At 37.2% G+C, this 22896-nt stretch overlaps 1 protein-coding gene across 2 annotated transcripts in view; it reads right to left on the minus strand.

The window, feature by feature from the left end:
- LOC122526090 (epithelial discoidin domain-containing receptor 1-like) overlaps positions 1 to 22896 on the minus strand; it is a 100438-nt gene that overhangs the window by 51812 nt on the left and 25730 nt on the right. For both annotated transcript variants that reach the window (XM_043649256.1, XM_043649255.1), the window contains exon 2: positions 18230 to 18288. The gene's annotated coding sequence lies outside the window, so the exon portion shown is untranslated. The remainder of the gene's footprint in view (positions 1 to 18229; positions 18289 to 22896) is intronic.

The following is a 22896-nucleotide window of genomic DNA, read 5'->3' on the forward strand; positions in this document are numbered from 1 at the left end:
CGCCTTTCGAAATAATCCACGTGACGTTGTAAGAGCCTAAGAGCTGCCACCGTTAATTTGTATCAAGCACGAAATTATACGGAACGCCGGATAATTATCTCTTGTCCTCGTTCGACGATGAATAAATAAAAAAGTTCTTACACTTTTTTTCTGGATCGTTCGAAACGTTGAATGACATGAATAGATCTCTGTATATTCCTCGACTAAAAACGTAATTAATATTTTTGAAGAATCGTTTGTTGAATCTCTAATTATGTCTATTCTCGTTATTTATCATCTCAACCGGATTAATTTCAACTTTTGTCGAAAAATACTCAATTGTATTTCTCGTAATTATTGTTAATGACAAATAGCAATGATCTCGACAAATTGGAATATTATTTGAAAATAAAAATAAAATAAAAAGATATTACAAAATTCGAAAAGAAATCTCGTAATTATGTTATTTCGTATAATGAATATCATATTCTACATTGATTTCGACTAGCTTTATCCATTTGTAAAAAATTCTTCGGATTTCATTGACGAGTGAAAATTCTTCTTTTCATCAGCATTGTTACGGAAAATCAGTGTGCATTTTTCACCAGTCGATGCACAATAGGAAGGGAATGCGCTTCCCCACATTCGATGCTGAGCAGCTATCTCTGTATGTCTCGCTTTCTTTCTTTCTCTCTTTTACTTCTCTCCCTCTCTCTCACTCTCTTGTTACCTTTTCTCCCATTGTGATTTCCGTCGGACGCTTTTTCTTTTGCAAAACTCCGTCCATTTGTTCGTCGAATCGAAGTTTTTGAGGATGTTTCGCGAATGTTACATGCCGTATGCGTTCTCATCCCTCGAACTCTACAGGTATTCGTATGTGCGTTCTACTGATAAATGGAAACTCGGCCGACCTGTATATACATACTTTCATAAATCTAAAACGTCACGATACATGTTTGGAATAAAGCTCTTCGTAGTAATATCGATGTAGTTTCCCCTATAGTCGAAACCAGAACATTTTTCTATTCCGAATGTTATGGAACTAAATCGTCATCTACGTGCTTTTATTTTTACCACTTGGTCAACAGTAGCTCGTTCGCTAAATTTGCGATTCGATTTTAAATTATTTATGGTTTTTACCTTTTGTTTTTCTTTCCTTTTCTTTTTAATCAAATTTTTAGAAAGAGATGAGGAAAATGATGAGAAGAAGAAAATGATGATGAAGAGAAAAATGATGATGAAGAAAATGCGTTTAATCAAATTCGATATGTAACAAAAGTTGATAAAACAAATACAAGAAAGCGATAATAATCGCTAAGACTAAAGACTTTATGTTAAGGTAAACGATCGTGTTTGCTAGCAAATCCTCCAATCTCTTTCCGGAGATAAGTATTTGCGAAATCCAGCCGGGAATGAATTTCGGACGAGGATGCGTGCTCTTCGGTAAGGCACGAGGATCATACAGAGGATCGAAGAATGAGTTCGTCTACGATGCGCAATCCTCCCACCCCCCATACTCAACCCCCTACCATTACAAATCCACCTATTCGCGATAAGTATCGTTTGAGAAATTTGAAGAAAGAAACAGAGGAAAGTTGAGACACCGTTAAAACGAACAAAAATTGATTAACAATGAGTACGTTACGATGAATATGAAATTATCTAACAATACCCGAACGATTAATCGCAACAATGTAGTATCATCTCTTGATGATATGATTCTTCTTAGAATGATTAATGTAAAAATGAATAATAAAAAAAAAAAATCATATATCCATGCGTGTATATGATCGTTAGACCATCTCCTAATAACGCTACTAAACATCATAGTCATTCTTCTCCATCGGGGAAGAAGAAACTATGGTCCCTGCTGACTCACTTGAATGAAAGGACAATAAAGAGACGTGGAAAAAGAACAATCGCAGAATTGCGACATTTCGAAACGTAATTTCCTTCGCTGACTCAACCATTGACCCATGTCCTTCCGAGCAATCTTAAAACTAAAGTAAAGCTTTAAAAAAATAAAAGAAAAATAAAATAAAAAAGAAAGAGAAGAAAAGTAGTTTAACGTTTCTTTTCCTTTATCTTCGTACAATCTTGTTTAAATTTCCCACTTAAAAACCTTTCGTATGTAATGAAAATAAATAATACGATACTTTACTTTTATTATAAGATGTTTGTTTCTTTTTTTTCTTTTTTGTTACAATTTTCGTGTTTTATATCAAAATTAAAATATGCTCGTTCACTTGAGTTAAAATCTTTTTACCGTTCGATAAATTAGTCGTTTAACAAACTGCCGTATAACCCTGCGATTAATCGAGCTATTGTAAAGGGTTGAATTTATTTCATGGTATCAACGGGTTTTTATATTCTTCGGTTCTTTCGATTCGCACTGCCGCGGCGTTTATTGCTCGTTCTACGTGATTTACCATTACAAGATGAGTACCTAAGATAATGATGGGCGGGTTCGGTACTTAAGCGAAGCTGAACGTTTTAATGACTCATAGGCGTGAATGACTCTTCGACTCGGAGAGTTGGGTTTCTGCTCTAATCGTAAAATTCTATGGAATCTCTGATAAATCCTACACACACATACACACACACACATATATATATTATCTATAAACTTTTTTATACGATTTTATCGAGATATTAACGAGAATATCGGCGCGAGTGATAGAGTAATTTTCGTGATAATGATTGGTTTAAAGGCGTTCCCGAAAGTCAAACAAATGGCTTAAGGTGTTAAGAGTCGAAATCGTGTCGAGTATTTTTTATTACAGATATTATTTATTATAAGATGATGATGATGATTATAATAATAATAATAATAATAATAATAATAAATATATGAAGAATTTTTATTGAACGTTTGACGGGATGCTTGATCTCTTTGTCGAAATAACATTCCACGTATTATCAGATGATAGTACAACGTAAACTATAATAATCTTCGACGTAGATTAATCGATGATACGGAGGGCATGTGTTGCGACAAATATGCGAACAGGGTTCTCTCTGCATCCTATCATTAATATTCACACGCTGTTAAATTGACGCTTTGGATGGTGCTCGATACATCGAGCTAATGACGCCTCCTATGTCCGTGTTCAGCATCGACTTGAGAACGTATTGTCGTACAACCTTCTATCTATCCGTTACGATGCATCTTCTTATGCATTCTTCGATTATGTGAAAAAATTCAATGAAATTGCAGGTACTAGATAATCATCATCATCAAGACAAAAAAGTTTGATCGTACGATAAATCGATTAAAATCAATGGACTCTTTTCTTCTTTTATCGTCTGTTAATTTTAATTTATTTATTTTCTTTATTTTTTTCGTTATATAATCCTCATAATCGTTCGGATTATTTGTACGATGAAAAGCAACGCGAAATGTTGTGTCCATTATCGTGTTAAATCGAATGAGATATCGAACGAAATGATTATTCTACTTCTCCTTCTTCTTCTTCTTCTTCTTTTTATTATTATTATTATTATTATTTTTAATCGAGAAAAACGTTTCTCTTGTTAATTTTATCGACCGAGTGATTTTCGAAATTGGACGTTACCGTAAAAGGGAATACCCATGATAACGAGCTGACGTTAAAGTGAAATCGATAAAACCCTATTAAAATTATAAGACGATAAGACGAGGGCTTTTATTTTCTTTTTATTTTCTTTTTATTTTTTCGAGTAATTAACCCAGGTTTAATAATTTTCGTTCGTTCGTTCGTTAGTAGTTCGAAGTGTTGCCTGCAAACGTGTTGCTCTTTTGCCGTACCTCTCGTACGATCTTCTCGCAAACGGAACTGGTCTTATCTTGGAACGAATGGAAACGAAGCGAGAGAGAGAGAGAGAGAGAGAGAGAGAGAGAAACGTCGGAAGAATCACAACGAACGAAAGCAAATAAACGTTTTGCCTTCTCTTCTCTTCTCTTCTCTTCTTCCAGCAACGAAAAGGGAAGAACGACGACGAAAACGACGACGACTGGTAGCAGTGCCTGGCATCGTTGCTAAAGGAGAAAAAGAAGAAGAAGAAGGAAAAAAATAGAAAGAAACAAGAGAAGGTCGAGAGTTGGGTAGAGAAACAGGCGTAGTGCGATAAAGTGTGTAACGTTGAGAGAGAGAGAGAGAGAGAGAGAGAGAGAAAATAAGGGGTAGCTACTAGAAAACAACTCTGGATATTTTAATTTCTTGAATCTCCAACGCGTTTTCACTGGAATCATAAAGTACAATTTTTACATTTCTTTTTACGGTGTTAAGAGTACGTGCCGTGATAAATTATGTATGTATGTATGTATGTATGTATGTATGTATGTATGTATGTATGAATATCATGATATAAAGTTCTATTAAAAAGTATACAAGAATATATGAGGTTGTTGTACTTTAATCTGTCACGTAGCTTATCGTTAATGTCAACTGACCTGAAATCACACAATATCTCACGTGTCCCCGCGTATCGACCCCATAGTTCCAATTCTTATTTTCTTATCTCTCAACATTTTGTTTTCTTCTTCTTCTTTTATTTCTTCTACTATTTGCCGAATGATTCACACGAGTTTTTTCACTCGTGTATCGGATATCGAAAGATAACGAATAATCTGTAAAGTGGTTTTTCCTTAGAAGAACGAAAATAACAGATCGATGAGGTGAGGGAGGGGAAACGGAGGGGGAGGCGTTTTAAAAACCTGAGAATCTTTCAGCTGGCAGCAAATTTACAAGATAAAGAAGTGCGCAAATTGTTTGGGACAGGCTCGGGGTGAGAGGGATAGAAGCTAAAACCCTTTGATCTCGGAAGAAAGAGAAAGTAAAGGGAGAAAAGTTAAGCGCGAGATTTCACAAAGCTTGGAGAAGCTTTTTTAGTGGGTAACATCGGATATTTCGTTGATTCTTGGTTCGAGGCAACGTCTGACTCATCGGAGTCTTCTACAGAAATCAAATCTTTCGGCATTGGCCAGGCGTGGCACGGTGCCGGGTAATCAAAACGATTATTCCGAAAAACGAGACGTATACGAGAGACGAAGGGTTAACGGCAGCTGGTCTAAAAGAAGATTCCTGAGTGCGTTGGAAGAAGTAGAAGTAGAAGAAGAAATAGAAAAAGAAGAAAAGAATAACCTTTCTCTTTTACCCTAACCAATATCATCTTTCCCTCTCTCATTCTAACTTTTTCATCGTTCTTTCTGAAAACATTCCGCCGCTTCGCGTCTGGACGCCTTAACAAGCCTCTAATGAGGAACGGGTGTTACTCGTGTCCGTCGCGGTACTTTTGCGCAATTACCATTTATCACATCTGCCTCTTCACCTTTTCTCTCCCCCCGCTCATCCTTCCTTTTCCTTATTTCCTTTCTCTCATCCTTTTTGTCGCGTTTCCTTTTCTTTTCCTTTTTTTTCTTTCCTACTCCACGTTACTGCCGTTACCGGTCTTATGACTAACTTATTTCTCTCGCCTTATCTTTCTTTCTTCCCTTCTTCTGTTTTCTTTGTGTTTGTTTGTTTGTTTGTTTTTTTAATGCTTGTATATTTTTTCTTCCCCCTCTAAGATTTTTTTTTTAATTTTCATCCTAAAAACTTACCGAGCTGACTCGTTAATGATCCGACGAGATTCTCAATGAAAGGTTTAAGTATCGTTTATTTATCTTCTTCGTTGACACCCACATTTTCACGTTAGTGATATAAAAGATATACCGTAAAGATCAATATAATATTATATATACGATTAAATTATATATGAATATATCGATTTAATGATAATACCAGAGATATAATTATTAACGAGAGAAAAAAAGAGAAGACGAATTTAAGAAGAAGACTAAGAAGTGTAGACTAAAAGAAAAAGTAAGCCACCTGTATGTGTATGTGTGTGTGTGTGTGTGTAGAAATAGTTGCTGGGTTGCGTCAGGGGGCAAAGGGAGAGGTATAACGACAGAAATCAGATTTCCATCGTCACGTAGAGCCAGTAGCAGTGTAAGAGGGTGTCGATCCCGTGGATTCTCGAGGATGCCTGATACTATCATGCCAGATCGAATCTCTCTGTACGTTGAGCCTCCGTTGAAAAGAGAGTGTGAGAAGGAGAACGAGAAGAACAAGAAGCTGAGAGAGAGAGAGAGAGAGATAGATAGATAGATAGATATATTCGAAGTAGACGAAAAGAGAAAGAAGTCAAGTCGGTGGAGCTTTTGAAAACGGGAAAGATAGGACGATAAAAAGGTAAGAGGAGAGAGGGAGATAGAAAGAGGGAGAGAGAGAGAAAGAGAGAGGTGACTATAGTCCAGAGATTCTTTCGAGACGGTTATTTCTTCGTTCATTAACTTTTACGGTAGAGACGAGAACACCCCTACATTTCTCTAACGTGAGAAAGAGAGAAAGATCTAGCGAGATCTCCGTTCCTTTGCGATTTTCAATGGCGTGCGACCTCATTACTGAAATGGTACTCATTACCGTAGTACCGAAGGGAAAAAGAGAGTGAGAGTAGGAGGGTAAAATAGTGGGAGAAGGGTGGCAAAGTGTGAGAAGCATTTTGTCACGGTGTTACACACGTTGGTTAGAATACGTAAAAAAAGGGCCGGTTGCTAATGACCACCGGTTATTCAACCACACGTAGGTATAACTCGTGGCTTTAACTGATGTTGAGAAAAGAAAAGAAAAGGGAAGAAAGTCTGGTGGGCTAGCTGTTGGGTTAGACTTGGTGAGATTGAATAGGGGCGGTGGGGTGAGAGCAGGCAAAGGTTGGAAACGGAAGGTCGAAGAGAGGTAGCAGGATATGTTCAAGTTGAATTAAAACCTTTCGAGATAGGACAAACCGGAAACGGAAGGCACGTAGAAAACGGAATACTCGTAAGAGTTCACTTATTCTATGTTTTACGTCTATTTTTCAAACGGATTGCTCGAAAATTGTGGATGACGTTTGATCAGGTATAGATTTTCTTACGTACGATATTTTCGTACTATCGAGAAAATATAATTGATCGAATTACGATTGCCTCGCGATATGAGAAATTATTGATCGTAACGATTGAAAACCTAACACGTTCTTTGACAAACGATAGTAATCGATCAAAAAGGGATACATTGTAGTACGCTCAAAACAGTTCACTTTGTTGCCATAAATTTAAACTCCGTTTCAGATGCACTTTGTGCACCTCAATGCGTTGAATTGATGTTAGCATTCAATGTTAGTGCATTCAACGAAGAGTTTGCATTGGCTTGATCTTTCATTGGGTCGAGCAAATTAGCAGGTAAGGTAAACAGACGTATCGATGCTGGTCTATCGTCTCTTTCTCTCTCTCTCTCTTTCACTTTCTCTCGAAAGACCTTTCCTTTTGAGATCGATTATCCCCTATCGGTTAGAGAAGCCAGTTTCCACCCTTTTGAAACTTAACAGAACAGCATCGATAATGCAAAGAGAGAAAGGGTCGACATCTGATCGAAAAGGGTAGAAAGAGAAAGATTGAAACTGTAAATTTCCTACGGCTGAGATCCTAAACCACAGGAAAGATACATATACACAGTTTACAGTAAGTTGCCTTCTTTGGCCGCACATGGACCCGTTAGCCCTGCCCTAAGGCGAATAAGTTCCAACATAAGTGAGTTTTTAAATGGGTTGACCAGTTTTTGAAAAATATACCATGTTATATTGTGATTTACGCACGTTGCTTATGTTATTATGTACAATTAAAAAATTTGACTAAATATTGAATACATGAATCAAAGTATATTCAAAAATTTGCTTTGTTTTTTCTTTTGTTAACATTTGAAGTAACATCAATTATCTTTGGAAAGATAATAAATATCAACAATAATTAAATGTTAAATATCGTTAAATGACAAATAATAATCATTAAAAGTAATTGTCACTTAACAACGGTAAGACAAGAAGAGGAAAATGGTTGGAGATATCGCAATAGAGATGAATGAAATCAAAATGATATTACTTTAAATGTCTTCCATCATTTTACCATTATCCCCTCCTCGAAGAAGTGTTCACTGTCGTGCCGATTGATCGCCGTAGGGTAAATGTTAGCACAACAATTAAAACGTCGGAAGAAGTAAGGACAAAAGGAAGAGAGAAAAAGATAGAGAAAGTATGAGAGAGAGAGAGAGAGAGGGAAAAAGGAAGATGGAAGGAGTTGTTGGAGATGCTCCCGGCATCCGGATCTTGAATACGCTTGCGCGCGGGCGCGTTGGCGAAAGAACGGCCACGTTGGCTCATAGAAGCGAGCGTCATTATGCGGGAGGCCGAATGAATCGCGACAAAGATAGGAAGAGAGAATGAGGATGAGAATGAGAGAGAGAGAAAAAGAGAGAGAGAGAGGAAGAATGAGAGAGTGAGAGTGAGTAAGAAGAAACGGGCAAATGTTTTCGAGTAGTCCCACTTCCACGAGCCCATTGTTATTTAACGCGAGAACACTGACAATAAGGAAGGAAAAGAGGGGGTGAAAGGAAAGAGGAACACGCTTCGGAAGGGTGGGAAAACGGGAGAGGGAAACGAAAGTCGGAGAAGATAGAAAGATGGCATTGTTGAAGTTCTGCCAAATGCCATGGTCTTGGGTGGTAGGTGTGGATTTCGTCGGTCTGCTTACCTTTAGATTATCATTATACCTATCTTGAATTAGGCGAAGCTTCACGATTATTCGAAATTATTCCTCTTATTCGCTTCAAGTAACGTACATAATATATATATTGTTCATTTATTCTTTTACGAAGGGTAGATTTGCTAAGCGACTCGTACGAACGATAAAATGAAATAATGACGATAGCGATGATGATAATAAAAAATAATAATAATATTAATAATAATTATTATTATTATTATTATTGCCGGAGTTTCAATCTGTCGGTATTATTATTAATCCAAAGAACGGAGATTGAAAATTGTTAAACACGGAATTAATTGAAATTAAATAAAATGTTTTAGGTTCGTATAAATGATATATTCAATGAAACGTGTTCTAACGAAAACTTCCTGATGATTAAAAATAAAATTGTAACGAACATTCGAAATCCTATCCATTAAAATTTAATCCTAACGTTAACCAATATCAATGCAAAACAAAAAAAAATGTTAATAATTAATATTTAACGTTTACGAAGAAAATATAAATTTAACAACGTAATACGAAACGTCGAAAATAAATTAAAATAAAGACGAAGAAAATAACAACAGTCCCGATAGATTGTACTAAAATAAGAAAAGACATTGGGGATAGAAAAATATGGAATTGCAAGTTATACGAGGTGAGGGGGGCAAGGAGGGGTGGGGATGATGGTGCACGAGCGAATCTTAAATTGTACCGAACGGAAAGTTTCATCTCGCGGTGCATAATTCTGTCCCGCGATTCGGTGTCCTTCGTGCCACCACGGTAGCTGCTACTAATTAATCCTTTTAACAGCGCTTAAATTTAATTAATCTCAAAGTTATGTGGTCGGCCTCCAGGGCACACGGTTGCCTTTACTTTACCCCCACTCCCTTTCTATCCACCTCCTCATTCTCTACTTTCCACCACCCTTAACCCATACTATTATTCTCTCTGTTCCTTCCTTCTTGGATCGCGGTGGCATAATTCGCCTCAGGAAATCGTATACATTAAGGGAAACTTCGAAAATCTGATTTTATATCCTCCTCCTCCTTCTCCTTCACCTTCGTCTTTCTCCTTCATTTACTTATCGACCCTCTTTCTCTTTAATATTCTCTCTCTCTCTCTCTTTCTATTCCTCTATCTCTTTTCGACCTATCACTGTCATTTTCCACCAACACTTCGTAAATTCGACTCATTTTCTAACATCATAAATGGAATGGGGAGGGAGTGGGGGACGGAGGGGTAAAGAAAATTCGACCGAGTTGTACATCCTACGAATTATAAATTCTTTGGCAACTAGGAGGATTCATAATGAGCTCAACATTTTTGTGTGTCTCTCTTTTGGATACTTCCGTTAATGCTGCTTCTCGCAATACGATTTATTAAAATCTTTACCGAGTTGGGTGGTAGTTTTAGAAATTGCTTTTTTTTATTTTTTCTTATTAACTCACGGCTTTCCTTCGAATTTCTTTTCTTATTTTCGGGATTCGATATTATTATATAAGAATCAGATTTGACAAGTTGTTATTTTTTTACTGATTGATATTGACATAAAAGATACATGTAAGTTGATTTATTTCGTTCTATTGAAACAACGTTTATTGAATCACAAAGAAAGAAAAAAAAAAAAGAAGAAAAGAAAAAGAAAAATGTGCCCCGTTAGTTTCGATTAGCTCTATTTTGGTTTTCCGCAAAAATAGGGGAATCTATAAAACACTCGAGCGCTCAATCGTGGCTAATAAATATCGCGAAGTTCACGCTATGGTGCACATAGAATAAATGAAAAGGCAGGGAGCAAAACGATGGGCAAGCGACGTGGAGAGTTCGATGGCAAAGTGCCAAGAAATTATCCGCGCCGATGTTGGCGAATAAAAATTTTCGGCTTTATTGGCCGAACCGATGGGGTCGCTTGATTCTCTTCTCTTCTACCCCCGTTCCCGATCTCCACTTCGACTACCAACCCGTCGGGCCACCCCACCAGTGAGTGAGTGAGTGAGTTTTTCTTCTCGGAAACAGTTGAAAATCGCTAACAGGAATGCAGATATTTGATCACGAGCCAAATGTCAACTGGCTTCGGTCTTTTGATATCGTCAGGATGAACTTTTAATCCTTTCGCGTTAAAGCCGACTTAAACTCAATCTCCTGTTTTGTTCCAGACGGTTCTATGTTCGACCAGATTTAGTATAGTGAATTATCCCAACTAGTTGAATTCAGTTGAATACTAAGAGAGAGAGAGAGAGAGAGAGATTTTCTCATCAGGATTTCCATGAAATACACGTTAAATAAATTCAATGTTCAAATAAATATAAATATTACAATTACATTCTATTGAAAGTAATGAATATAGGATCTATAAAAAAAAAACAATTTCAACGTAAAAGTACGAAAAAGTGTATCCTCGTATATCGGTCTCTTAATCTTCTTCAAAGTTATCGACTATTCCAACCTTACCGGATATATCGACTGGTTCCCTGTATAGCTTGTAAACGATGCATGGAACGAAGAGAGAAAGAGAGAGAGAGAGAGAGAAAGGAAAGGAAAGGAGAGAAAGAGGGAAAGGAATCAGCTTAAGGGGGTTGACGTTTGAAAGGACTACCACGTGGTATGGTTTCCAGTCAATGCTGAAGTCCTCGCGTAGGAGGATTCGAAGGTGTTGGTTCTTTATGGTGAAGGGTGAGGTGGTGTAAGAGGAGATGCTTGAAGAGGGACGGGCTAGGTCGCTAGCGACTGTCCTCGAGGGCTCAGCTGCGGCAGTAGCATAGTGATCGATGTCTCCACTCTCCACAATTTGAACAATGTCCCTGTCTTGAGCCGCAGCGTTTTCTCTCTCTCTCCCTCTCTCTCACTTTCTCTCTTTGCCCTTTTCCTTCACTCTTTCCGTATATTTATCTATCTCCATCCTCTTCTTATCTTCAAGCATCTGTCTCTTTCAACACCATTCTTGAAATTCCTCGGTAAAATGAACGTTATACCGAGTAAGAAGGATGTGGGCTCATTCTTATTTATCCTTCCTCAGTTGGATGCAAAAGACGAAGAAAGAAAGAGAGAGAAAGAGAAAGAGAGTGAAAAGTCAGCAGCAAGAAGTCGTGCCGAGAATTTCTCTGCTTTTTATATCGATGAGGGAAAAATAAAAAGAGAGAGAGAAAAAGAGCGAGGTTTTTTCGCAATCACGAGTTTTCTTGCACGCGGTCTAAACAAACGTACGGTAGCATATAAATGAAAGCGTCTGGAGCACGCCTGATCTCGAAAGCAAAAGGACAATGAAGACAAAGGGTTGTTGAAAAATGTCGTACCGGCCTAACGGAGGAAACTAGATGGGAGTATTAAGGGAGAAACTTGAGTTATTACTTATTACTCGGCTCTATAGTCAAGTTCTTCTAGCTTCCGCCAGCAAGTATAAGCGTTCAAACATCGCTTATCGAGTTGGGTTAGACAGGTACCACGGGAGACTAAGTCTTGTTTGGCGAACGTTAGAATATAATACCATTCGAAGGCACCTACCGACAAGAGAGGGTGCACGCATATCTTACCCTAAATGGAAACAATAGCGTAGAATCTGGCAATTGTGCCGAGGAATCACGTGCTAATTTATTCAGAATAGAGCGGCAGAGGTTGTTCGATAGTTATGCGGCTCGAGTGTATATCTTGAAAACTTCGCGGTGTATAATAGAATCCTGTAATTGTCCGGGATAATACGTTCAATAATAATTTTCATTCGTAATTTTATCGAACATTTTTTTTCCTTTTCCCTATTAATATGAACACTCATCTAAAGAGAATTAGAAGAAAATAATCAATGACACTCGCGTAAAAATGCAATTAAAGATCTTCTTTTCCCTTTTTTTTTTTTTTCGCTAGCTCGATCCATCGCACGTCCATTTTAATCAACTCTCTTTATCGTGAAACTTTGAAACGTTTTTATTTTTTTCTGTTAGATCGGACTGACAGAGTTTTATTTCACGAAACCGAACGGTGGTCCGGACTAAAAGCGAGATGAGAAAAATTAGGCCCGTCGGGATGTTGCTCGAGAACTTATCTCAGTTGAATTTAATTTAAAGACGTTCAAAACGTCAAGGCAGGAGATTTCTACGGCTTAAGGGGTCGGTCGGCCTGTATTTTGATTGGCGCGAAAGGCGGATATTCCTTGCTTACGTTTTCGACGCGATGAATATTTAGCGACGCTTCCAAAACCAAATCTTAAGATGCTTCCTCGAGTAGACGAGTCTTCTACTGGTATCGTTTCGAAACAACAACCCCACTTCCGTCTACCTCCTTCCAATCTTATACCCCATACCCTTACCCCCACTCCTACTTCTACTCCTTGGTAACTTGCTTGCTTTCCTTCCTTTCTACCCTTCCTTCTTACTTCCTTACCAAAGTTCAGACGACGGCTTTTCCTAACCGCACAGTAACAAGTCGCTTTTCCACGCTTAAGACCGGTCCATCATAGGATTTTCAACTTCGCTTACTCGCTCGTGCGATTTACTCCGACACGACTTCTTCCTAATGTCTCCGATGTTTTACCACCAAAAGATTCTGTCACGGGCTTGAGTAACGCGTTATTCATTGGGAGTATTACCACTACTTTTCTCTCACACAAATGTAAGATGTTAGGATTACCGTTATAAAACTCTGCTTACTTTTTACGGCTTGTCACCACTTATCTTTTCTCTCTCTCTCTTTTAATGGATACTACATTTTTTTTTTATATCTATCATCTTTAAGCTAATTATAACGTAGTACATTTATCCAAAAATTTACTTGTTTTCTTCGACACGTCAAAATACTCGATAATAACTGACGGAATCCGTGGTACGATTACAAAGTCGTATTCGAAAGGTTCAATTAACGTGTTCGCTCGTCACGTCCCGATGTTCTACGCCTGATCGATGATCGTAACGACGACTCTCGTTACTCGCCGTTTATACCGTCACAAATTGGAAAGTGATACCGAAGTCACGCATCGACGACTACAGGATCCGATCGCTGCGCTAATTATAGAGAGAAGAATCGAGAGAGAGAGAGAAAGAGAGAGAGAGAGAGGGAGAGATTTGAATCGAGTTATTTTAGGTAATTGGGGGTACATCGGAATTACTGAGCACCCTCTTCCGGTCTCGTGCATGCACGTACATAAAACCCAGACGCACGTGTGTAACATTGTTCAGTCAGTCCAGTTAGATCCTCTTTTGATTTTTTTCTTTCCTCTTCGTATCCTTCCTTTTTCTTTTTTCCTCTATTTTGTTAGCCTTCCTTTTTTTTTCTTTTATTGAAAACCGTAAGCTTCGCCACGCCACGCATTCAGTGCGATTCATTAAATTTTAACGAGTTTCAGAATTTATTGTTAGAAACAGTTAACGAGTATACTTAAGAAAGGACATCAAAGTAACCTAATTATCTTTCAAAGTTTACGGGCCGTAGGGAGGAGGAGGAGGAGGAGGAGGAGGAGGAGGAGTATTCGTATCGGCTTGTAGTATTTAGCTCGTTGATAAAGAAAATTTTCTAGTGTTTACGATGGAAATAATGGATATTAAACAAATTTCAGTCGTTATCACTGGCTAAAGGAAAATTTATTTTCGTTGTTATAAGCACTCCGGTAATCTCTTTTAATGTACCCACGGTAATACACGTTATTTGATACACGTTAATATCTACATCCGATACTGGAGTACATAAATTTACTTTATACAATTAGTATTTTGCGTTTGGGTATTAAGTTCTTAGCTATTGCGGAAGCGTGCTTAGGGTAAACCGGGGATTAAACTAATTATTTTCTACCACCATTAATTACAAACGCGATAAGCGATTGCAAAAATGTATTATCTCGGTAATCCAGTAGATTTGATCGAATCTACCGGCTTGCTTCGTGTACTGTTAACTTCGTTCTTCTCTATATAATAATATTGGTTCTAACCGGTAGATGCTAATAGTAGACACTAATAATATAACTTTAACGTGTTACCGATACTAGTTTAACTTTACTGCAAGTGTTAATAAGTTGGCTAATTTTTTTCTACGATTATTACTGTTGAATAAACGAACCAACCCCCCCCCCACCAAAAAAAGAAAAAAGAAAAAAGAAAAAAGAAAAAAAAATCATGAAACAAGAAAACTCAAGAAATTACCAGCTATTAATATAAAGTATAGCCAATCGTAATATATAAATAAGTATTATTTAAATCGATTTTTATTATTACTTATTCGAATCGAGCATGCCTTTTAAGTTCTCAAATGCCGATATTTTTCGCGTCGAGAGTAAAAAGAAAAAAGAAAAAGGAAAAAAAAGAAAAAGTACGAACGAACACTCGTTTTATCGTAACAAACGTGAGAATTGGTTTCCTCTCTCACTTAAGTAGCTATCTCTTTCTTTTCCCTTTTTCTACTTCCCCCTTTATTTCTTCTTTTTTTTGTTTTTTATTTTTTTTTCTCTATGAAAGACTCGAGTTAAGTGATTGGAAATCATCTGAAATCGAACGTACGATATACACCTGTGCTCGATCTCGAAAAGAGCAATGTAAAAACGAGCGTACATGTAAAAAAACATACGAGTTGGAAAGAGTGAAAAATAGAGTGAGAGAGAGAGAGAGACAGAAAGTGATAGAAGCTCGGATGCTGTGGACGGAAAAGCGTGGTAGTAGCAGGATAGTCGGTTTGTGATTTAGCACGATTGCTATCCGCGTGATTTTGCCGGCTTTATGCAGACCAAACAGCTCTCAAACCACCCTCTTTCGATCTCCCACTACCCCTCCCACCTCCCACCACCACTTCTAGAAGGTAGTGAAAGGGTGTAGGAACAGCGTTTCGTGGATGTAACTACCTCCCAGTTTGTACCTCGTGGCGGATGACTCTTGTGGACTGGTGTTAGGGATCCATTAGCTAATGGCCATACCAGCCATCTGCTCGACGTAGCTTTTATTCGCCTATTGCTCCATATCTTTATCTCTCTCTCTCTCTCTCTCTCTCTCTCTCTCTCTCTCCTTCTCTTACACGCGCTTACACACTTCTGTCCCCTTTCGCCTATATCTGTCCCTCCCTCCCCCTCTCTCTCTCTCTCTCTCTCTCTTATATTTCTTTTCCACCCTTTGAACATCTATCATCTACCTTACGAAACGAACGATTCATTTATTCATATTCTTCCTTTATCTGTCTCTCTCTCTCTCTTTCTCTTTTCCTTTTTACTTTCATTTTATCCATTTTAGTTTTTTCCTTTCATTCTCGCATTATCTCCCGTTGCGGTAAGTACGCTCATACATTGTCCGATCATCGTTTATAAACTGAAAATATTTTCTAGATGCATTATATATATATATCTATATTATTTTTTTTTTAATTAACCTTAGTTCATCGAGCTTTGAAAATATTAATATATATGTATATATATATAGACAAAATGGTTGATTATCTTGAAAAAGGAAGTCTGACACGAAATAACGTTACTCTTCTGTTTCGAATTATTTGTGCACGTTAGAACCAACCCCCCTTGGTCCGTTTGTATACCGGTCTGAATATTCACAAAGGAACAATTTTCGAGATATTTGAACGTCAAACTCGTCTCTGTAGAAACTTGTACGCGTTTCGTTTAATATAATATAACAAACTCGTCGTCAGAGATTCAGGAAATTATTAAGAAAGCGACAATGGATGTTTATTAAAAATACATAAACCTTCTTTCATCTTATCTGCTTTATTCTTGGATTTAAAAAGACTTTCTTTCTTTCTCTCTCTCTCTCTCTCTTCCACTCTTTTTCTTTCGAATAGACGATGAATAACGATCGGGGATTTAAGGACGAAGGAAAAGCAGAAGCAGAAGAAGAAGAAGCGAGCACGCACAATGGCTCCCACGGACGTCGTTAAATCAGCGAACATATCGTGGGCTGAATCGAAAAGGAGCAAAACGTTGCTTCTTCTTCTTCTTCTTCTTCTTCGTCTCGTCTTCTCTTCTCTCGTCTACTTGCTTTTTCCCGCGTCAAAGGCATTTAAATAGAATATTCTCCGAAACTCGTTGTACTTTCTCGCGTCTCGTTGAAACGACACCCTCCCCCAAGTCCTCCCCCCCTCCCTTTCACTGCTTGTCGAACCTTGTCTACCCTTTTTATATTTCTATTTCTTTTTTCTAGAGAAAAATTCCCACTCGTTTTCTTCTACCTTTAAACAAAACATTCCGCGAGGATTGTTGGGAACGATTTTATTTTTTAACCGTGATCGAAATCGATCATTTTTCATAACGATTTTTAAACGATCGAACCGAAGCACGAAAATTGTCATCCTTTTCGCGATTATTTGTCAGTTCTGTATGATATTTCGTTGAATGTTGTTATTACAGTTTAACACGTGCAATAAATTTCCATTAAAATATATATTAATATCTGTGTTTGTATATAAATGGCAATGACTTTATTTGGTGCATAGATATATATGCATTTATCGAATGTTCCCTTTATGTTTTAATGTTCATTTTTAATGTATTTGCTTATTCAACGTAAATAAGTAATATTTATTTATTATACGTAATATCAAACGGAATAAGTTGCATGGCTCAAAAATGAAACGTTTATGGAACGAATCCATCTGTTTGTTTTCATTTCAAATAATGTTATTAACGATGACAGAGTAGCAATAATAAAACTTTTTCTTTCTTGTTTATTCATTGGATAATACGAGAACATAGTACATTTATCGTCTGTCCGTTCGACTGAAATTTCCCTGTACGCATCGATACATATTAGTTTATTTAGCATTTTATTTAAATACTAGAAAAAAATGAATTTTTAATATTAATTAATTGTTCGATTTGTTCAATCTTCAATCCATCAGTCATATTAAAAATATTTTAACATTAAAAATTATAATTATTATTTCTTTTTTCTCTCTTTTTAGGACAAAAGTATTACAAAACAATATATTGTATCCTCGAACAATGAGAAAAAATTACCGATGAAGAAGAAGAAGAAGCAGAAGAAGGAATAAAATTTCTTCTTTGGCAGTTGTACCACGAAATCACGACTGGGTGGTTCAAGTTCTCAAGGTCGAAAGTGCCATGCTCGGTACTTAAACTCGTGATATATGCGATATGCGCACGTATACTTGTTGCTGCTAGCATTGCTGATACTTACCTGCGTATATACGCAGGCAAAGGAAGGTTGGCAGGTCTCGGTTAGGCGTTTTAAAGGCCGACCTTTACACGTGTTCCTCTACTTTACATCGCCGGCTGAATAATGTGCCACGGAGCGGCATTAAAAGTCGCTTGCTAAAGTCGGCGGCTTCGAGCAAAAGAGCTGGGCTGCCATTGCCGCCGAGCCGTCGTGAAAATTCTACGACCCGTGATGTATGCCTCAAAGAATATCCCTTAATAATATATCATTAGGTGTGCGGTATATTAAAAAAGTTCCTTTTTGTTTTTTATTTGTTAACTTCCCTCCCCCCCCGTATACGTGCAAAGTAAGTAGGTACTTGCAAACCTATGTAATACAACTTTGACTAAACGTATTTAGTATATAAGGGCAATTACGAAAAGTGAGAGTCATACCGAGAACTCGTTTCGTAATCGTACTATTATTTACTGCTTTTCTTTTTTCTTTTCTTTTCTTTTCTTTTCTTTTCTTTTCTCTTAAAAAGACTTTTAAACAACAACGATTTGGTTGAACGTAAGTTAACATAATTAGTACTCACTGTAACATTTTCTGCACAACTTCCGCTATACTTGGATACCAACGAGAGAGCGAATCGGTCTGTAAGAAAGAAAGAAAGAAAGTAAGGAATAAGAAAGAAAGAAATAAATGATTTGCATGGGAAATTTTGTACGTACACGTCGAGGATTTATTATATGGATAATATTTTTTACGTACGTAATATACGATTAACGATGTTAAGCTCTATTGAGCATCAAAATTCGATTGGATAGAATTTACACCATACTACTTATCTCTCTACTACCCTGTACCGCAGCATGCATTATCCCACGATTACGTATCCAGTATTGAACACATTGCTCGAATGTGGTTGGATTAATTTTGCTTCGTGGTCTTGTGGCGATATCCGCGAGCATATTGCCACTTAATTTATCGATCAAAATTAATCTGCATTTATTGCAAATTCGCCTTATACAAACATCATTGCAAATTTGCGATCTAAGTAAGTTCAATATATATATATATATTTATATATGTAATATATATTAAAAAAATATATGCATATATACTCTGATATACATTAAGCGTAAAAAAATGTTTATGGAAAATCTAAATCCTTTCACTTTTTTCCACTCTGAAAACATAGAACATGTCCGAGAACAAATAGAATCATCCCCTTTAAAGTTTAACGAGCAGATAATACTAAAATCGCATCTATCGGATGACTAAATTCGTACAATTTGGTTATAATAAACATTGTTCAGAGTCCGGATAGATGTATATTCGTTTAAATGATAATTTTATTAACGCGTTTATAAAACAATAATGTCATATCTCTCCGATACGTGTACGTACGTATGCGTTAGTTTGCGCGTGTATTTGTAGCTTTTGATTGACAAAAACGAATAGGAAAATTGTTTAAACGTTACGTTATTATTAGATAATTTCTCGGCGAAGAACAAAAGAGAATATTTCGGAAAAGCATCGAGATATTATACTTGACGAGCTTTTTAAAGCTTTATACAAAACTACCGACTAACGTTCTTTATTTCGTCACGCTCGGCATCAGCTTAACGAGGAGAGACAGACGCAACGGCTAATTAGTAGGTACGCTTCTTCCAAAAGGAAGCAAACGAGTAATACGAGACACGCTGTGTGTCAACGATCCACGATTTTCAAAACGATTTTCGAAGCCCAAAGCTGCATCTATTACTACTACTACTACAACAACCGATCCGAGAACAAATTCGTGACTGTGATTTTAATAATCTTTACTCATTAAATCTCATTAAAAAATAAGAAAGAAAAAAAAGGAAAAACGGTTGGAGAAGAGATAAGGGACAAACGAGAAAAGAAAAAAAAGCTACAACAAAAAGAGGGATCGAAAATAAATCCGAAAAGGATCTCGAGATGAAAAGCTAAAGGGAGATGAGAAAAAAAAAATAAAAAAAATCAGCGAAACGATTATCACGTTCGAGCGGTTCCTTTTTCCCCCGATGACGAATACCTATATACAAAAACTCTATATATATATATAAGAGAAAGGGTTGGTTGGTACGATTTACAATTAGCTATTACAACGCCACTGTTGATTCTGGCCGATTGTTTCCTTCAACGAGCACGAGTCTCCTAATTACTCGTCTACTGTCGTAAAGCTCTTCCTCGTTAGAGCTTTCGTAGTTACGGTGGCGTGGGTAAAGGAGCAGTCAAAGGAGAAAGGAAAAAAAAAGTAGAAGAAACAGAAGAAAAGAAATGATAAAAAGAAGAGAAAAAGAGAGAGAGAGAGAGAGGAAACGGTCCGGTGAAACGGACCGGAAGAGGCAAAGCGACGGAAGTGAGTCGGGGGAGCGGGGTGGGGGGAAGGGTACCCACGTTGGATAGAATTGCAGAGAACGCGAGAGAAGGAAATAAAAAGAAAAGGAAAGGAAAGAAAAAGAAATAAAAAAAGAAAAGAAAAAAGGAAAAAGAATAAGAGACAGTCTACACATCGGTGTCAAAGTGCTCGTGGCCTCGCCGATGGGGGTGGTTCTTGCTTTGTCGTGACTCTCGAGACGCTTGGTATTATTAAGACCGACCCTCCGGAAACATATTTAACGATGGCGCGAGTAGAGAAAACTTTTCAGGCGTTTCTCTCAAATACGCTTCGATAATATTCATCCTCAGGGACATTCGATTGGTGAATGAGTAAAAAAAAAGGAAAAGAGAACTCGATGAGAGAGCGTGAGAGAAATAAGGGAGCCAGCTTTTTTCTTTTTTTGTTTTTTTTCTTTGCCAACTTATTTATCCAAATATTTGTTTTTTTTTCTCTTCTTTTTTTTCTTTAACTTTTTAACGAAAAGTACGCGAGCGAATTTCGTCGCGAAAATCTTTGCTTTAAGATTATTCTATTTTGTATTCATTAAAATCGTTTCGTAAAACGTAAGATAAATATAATATGTTTTTCAATTAAATTTACACGATATAATGTGCTAATGGAAAATTGTTCTAATGTCTTTTGTTACCTAAGAAGACATCGTTAAACTAACAAGAATATAAAATAAAAGAAATCGTACAACTCATTGAACACTTTAAGCAATGAATTTACTCTTCTTGCAATTGTTCGAATCGATCGACGCATTATCTTCGAAATGAATTGCATCTTGTGTTAAAATAAAAAGAAAAGCAAAAAAGAAAAAAGGAAGAAACAGGAGAGAAATAAAAAGTTGAAACGGGATAAATAACGTCGAATGGGGTGGAGTGGGGTGGGGTGGGATAGGGGGATTGATGTTTCCCCGAAGGTATTCCCCTTCTCGTTCGTTGCATCGGAATACGCGGAAGCGATGAGAAGAGCATCGTTTTTCCGATTTTTTTTTGTACACGCTGCATTCCAGCATGGCTCCGATATATTATAATCTTGATTAAGTTTCTTCTTAGCCTGTTCAACGTAATTGTATACAGCGAAGCACGTATTTGATTACTAATTCCTCGTCTTTGACGTGTGTAACGGGCTACGAGGATTGGCGAGTACAAAGCTATCTCTATACGTATATTATTATATATATATATGAATATATGTGTGTGTAACACTAACATAATATAACCGGGAGATACACTCGTACACTTCGATCCTCTCCCTTTCCTTCTCCCTCCCAACCCCTTTCTCACTCTTCTCTTCTCTCCTCTAAAGAGAAATGCTCACCGATATTGAATATCCGCCCATCTAACTGCACATCTCGCGGTTATATGAGAAATTGCTTAACGAACAGGCTACGTAACCGCGTAACAAGGTATACTAATTTTGCGTCCCTCTCGCCTAAGGGGATGCGTAATCCTTAAAAGGGACATAATCAACACTAACACGGATCATCGAAAGGGAACGGAAATAAATTTGTTATAGTTGAATTTGTGGGTTTGACAGTGGAAACGCCGCGGGTTTAAGCTATTTGATACGATGGAAGTGACTGTTTCGAAATTAGGGAGAGTTCAGGTAGATATTATATGACTATAGTGTATGACATTTATCGTTTAAAATAAGAGTTATTAAATATTCATTTGGAAATTTGAGTCAAATATTTTCCTCGATACGATCGTATCGTAAAGAAATGTAATGATATTTTTATTTATTATCAAAATCATTTTGAATTCTTAACGAACGATCTTTCGATCCATCTGTCAACCGAGAGATTAATTTCGCGCGAAATCGCGAATCGCGAAGAATGGAAGAATGAAAGTTTGCTTGGGAATCCTTTCGATTAAACTCGATTCTTTCGAGCGTAACGATTGGTGGGTGATCAGAAGAATCGTTCGCTTGTCTGGAATAGAGTAAAGAAGAGAGAAAGAAGGGAAGATCGTGTGTTCTATCGTGAGATGGGGTTACTCTATCGTAGAAATTCGTAGCGTCGTTAAGGAGTCTATCATCGTGGTCTCGGTTAGGTTCGTAATCGAATACGAGTGCGATTCCTTGGCTTTTCCCATAGAGTTTCGGCGATCGTCCTTTTTACTGCGTCGTAAAGACGCATTAAACTTTAATCAAGCTTGCTTTTGAGTCAACGATACCGACTCGTTCCGCTTCCTAACGCGAATCTTTTCCGGAAATTCCATGAAACGAAGTCACGCGGAAAACTTGCCGAGATGTCGTCTTGTCTTCATTGCGAATGTAATTACCCGAAACGTAATTATAGCATTGTTTCGAAAGTCACGAAGAGAAAATACACGGAGGCTCGTTTCTACGGGAAATTGGTTTTTTTTTCTCCAACTCCCACCCACCCCCACCGCAGATTTTCGTAAGATCGACCACCGTTCTCCTTTTTATGATCTAACGATAATTGCATTTACTGCCTTTCCGAGTACTACCCACTTATATTCTCTCTTTTGAACCTGATATCTTGAACAGAGAATTCGATGTTAACGCGTTCTGACCTAATTGCTACCTTTTTATAGCATTGCTTGAAACTCTTAGATTGCTTCAAAGTATATCACATACTTTTTCTTCCAAATAGTTTTCTCTATTTTAAGTTCATATAGTTTTTCTCTGTTATTTCTTACACGATCGAACTTACGAATTACTACGCTTAAAAAGATTTTTCCTTTTTATTTATCTTCTTCTTTTTTTTTTTCGTTCAAACAATAGGTACCTCTACTTTTGCTCGTCTCTACGAATTATTATTATTATTATTACGAATTTTATCGATTCGATTTTTTTTTTATTTCTTCTCTCACTAACGAGAT

Source organism: Polistes fuscatus, unplaced genomic scaffold, assembly GCF_010416935.1.
Source record: "Polistes fuscatus isolate 324 unplaced genomic scaffold, CU_Pfus_HIC Scaffold10, whole genome shotgun sequence".
Lineage (NCBI taxonomy): Eukaryota > Metazoa > Arthropoda > Insecta > Hymenoptera > Vespidae > Polistes > Polistes fuscatus.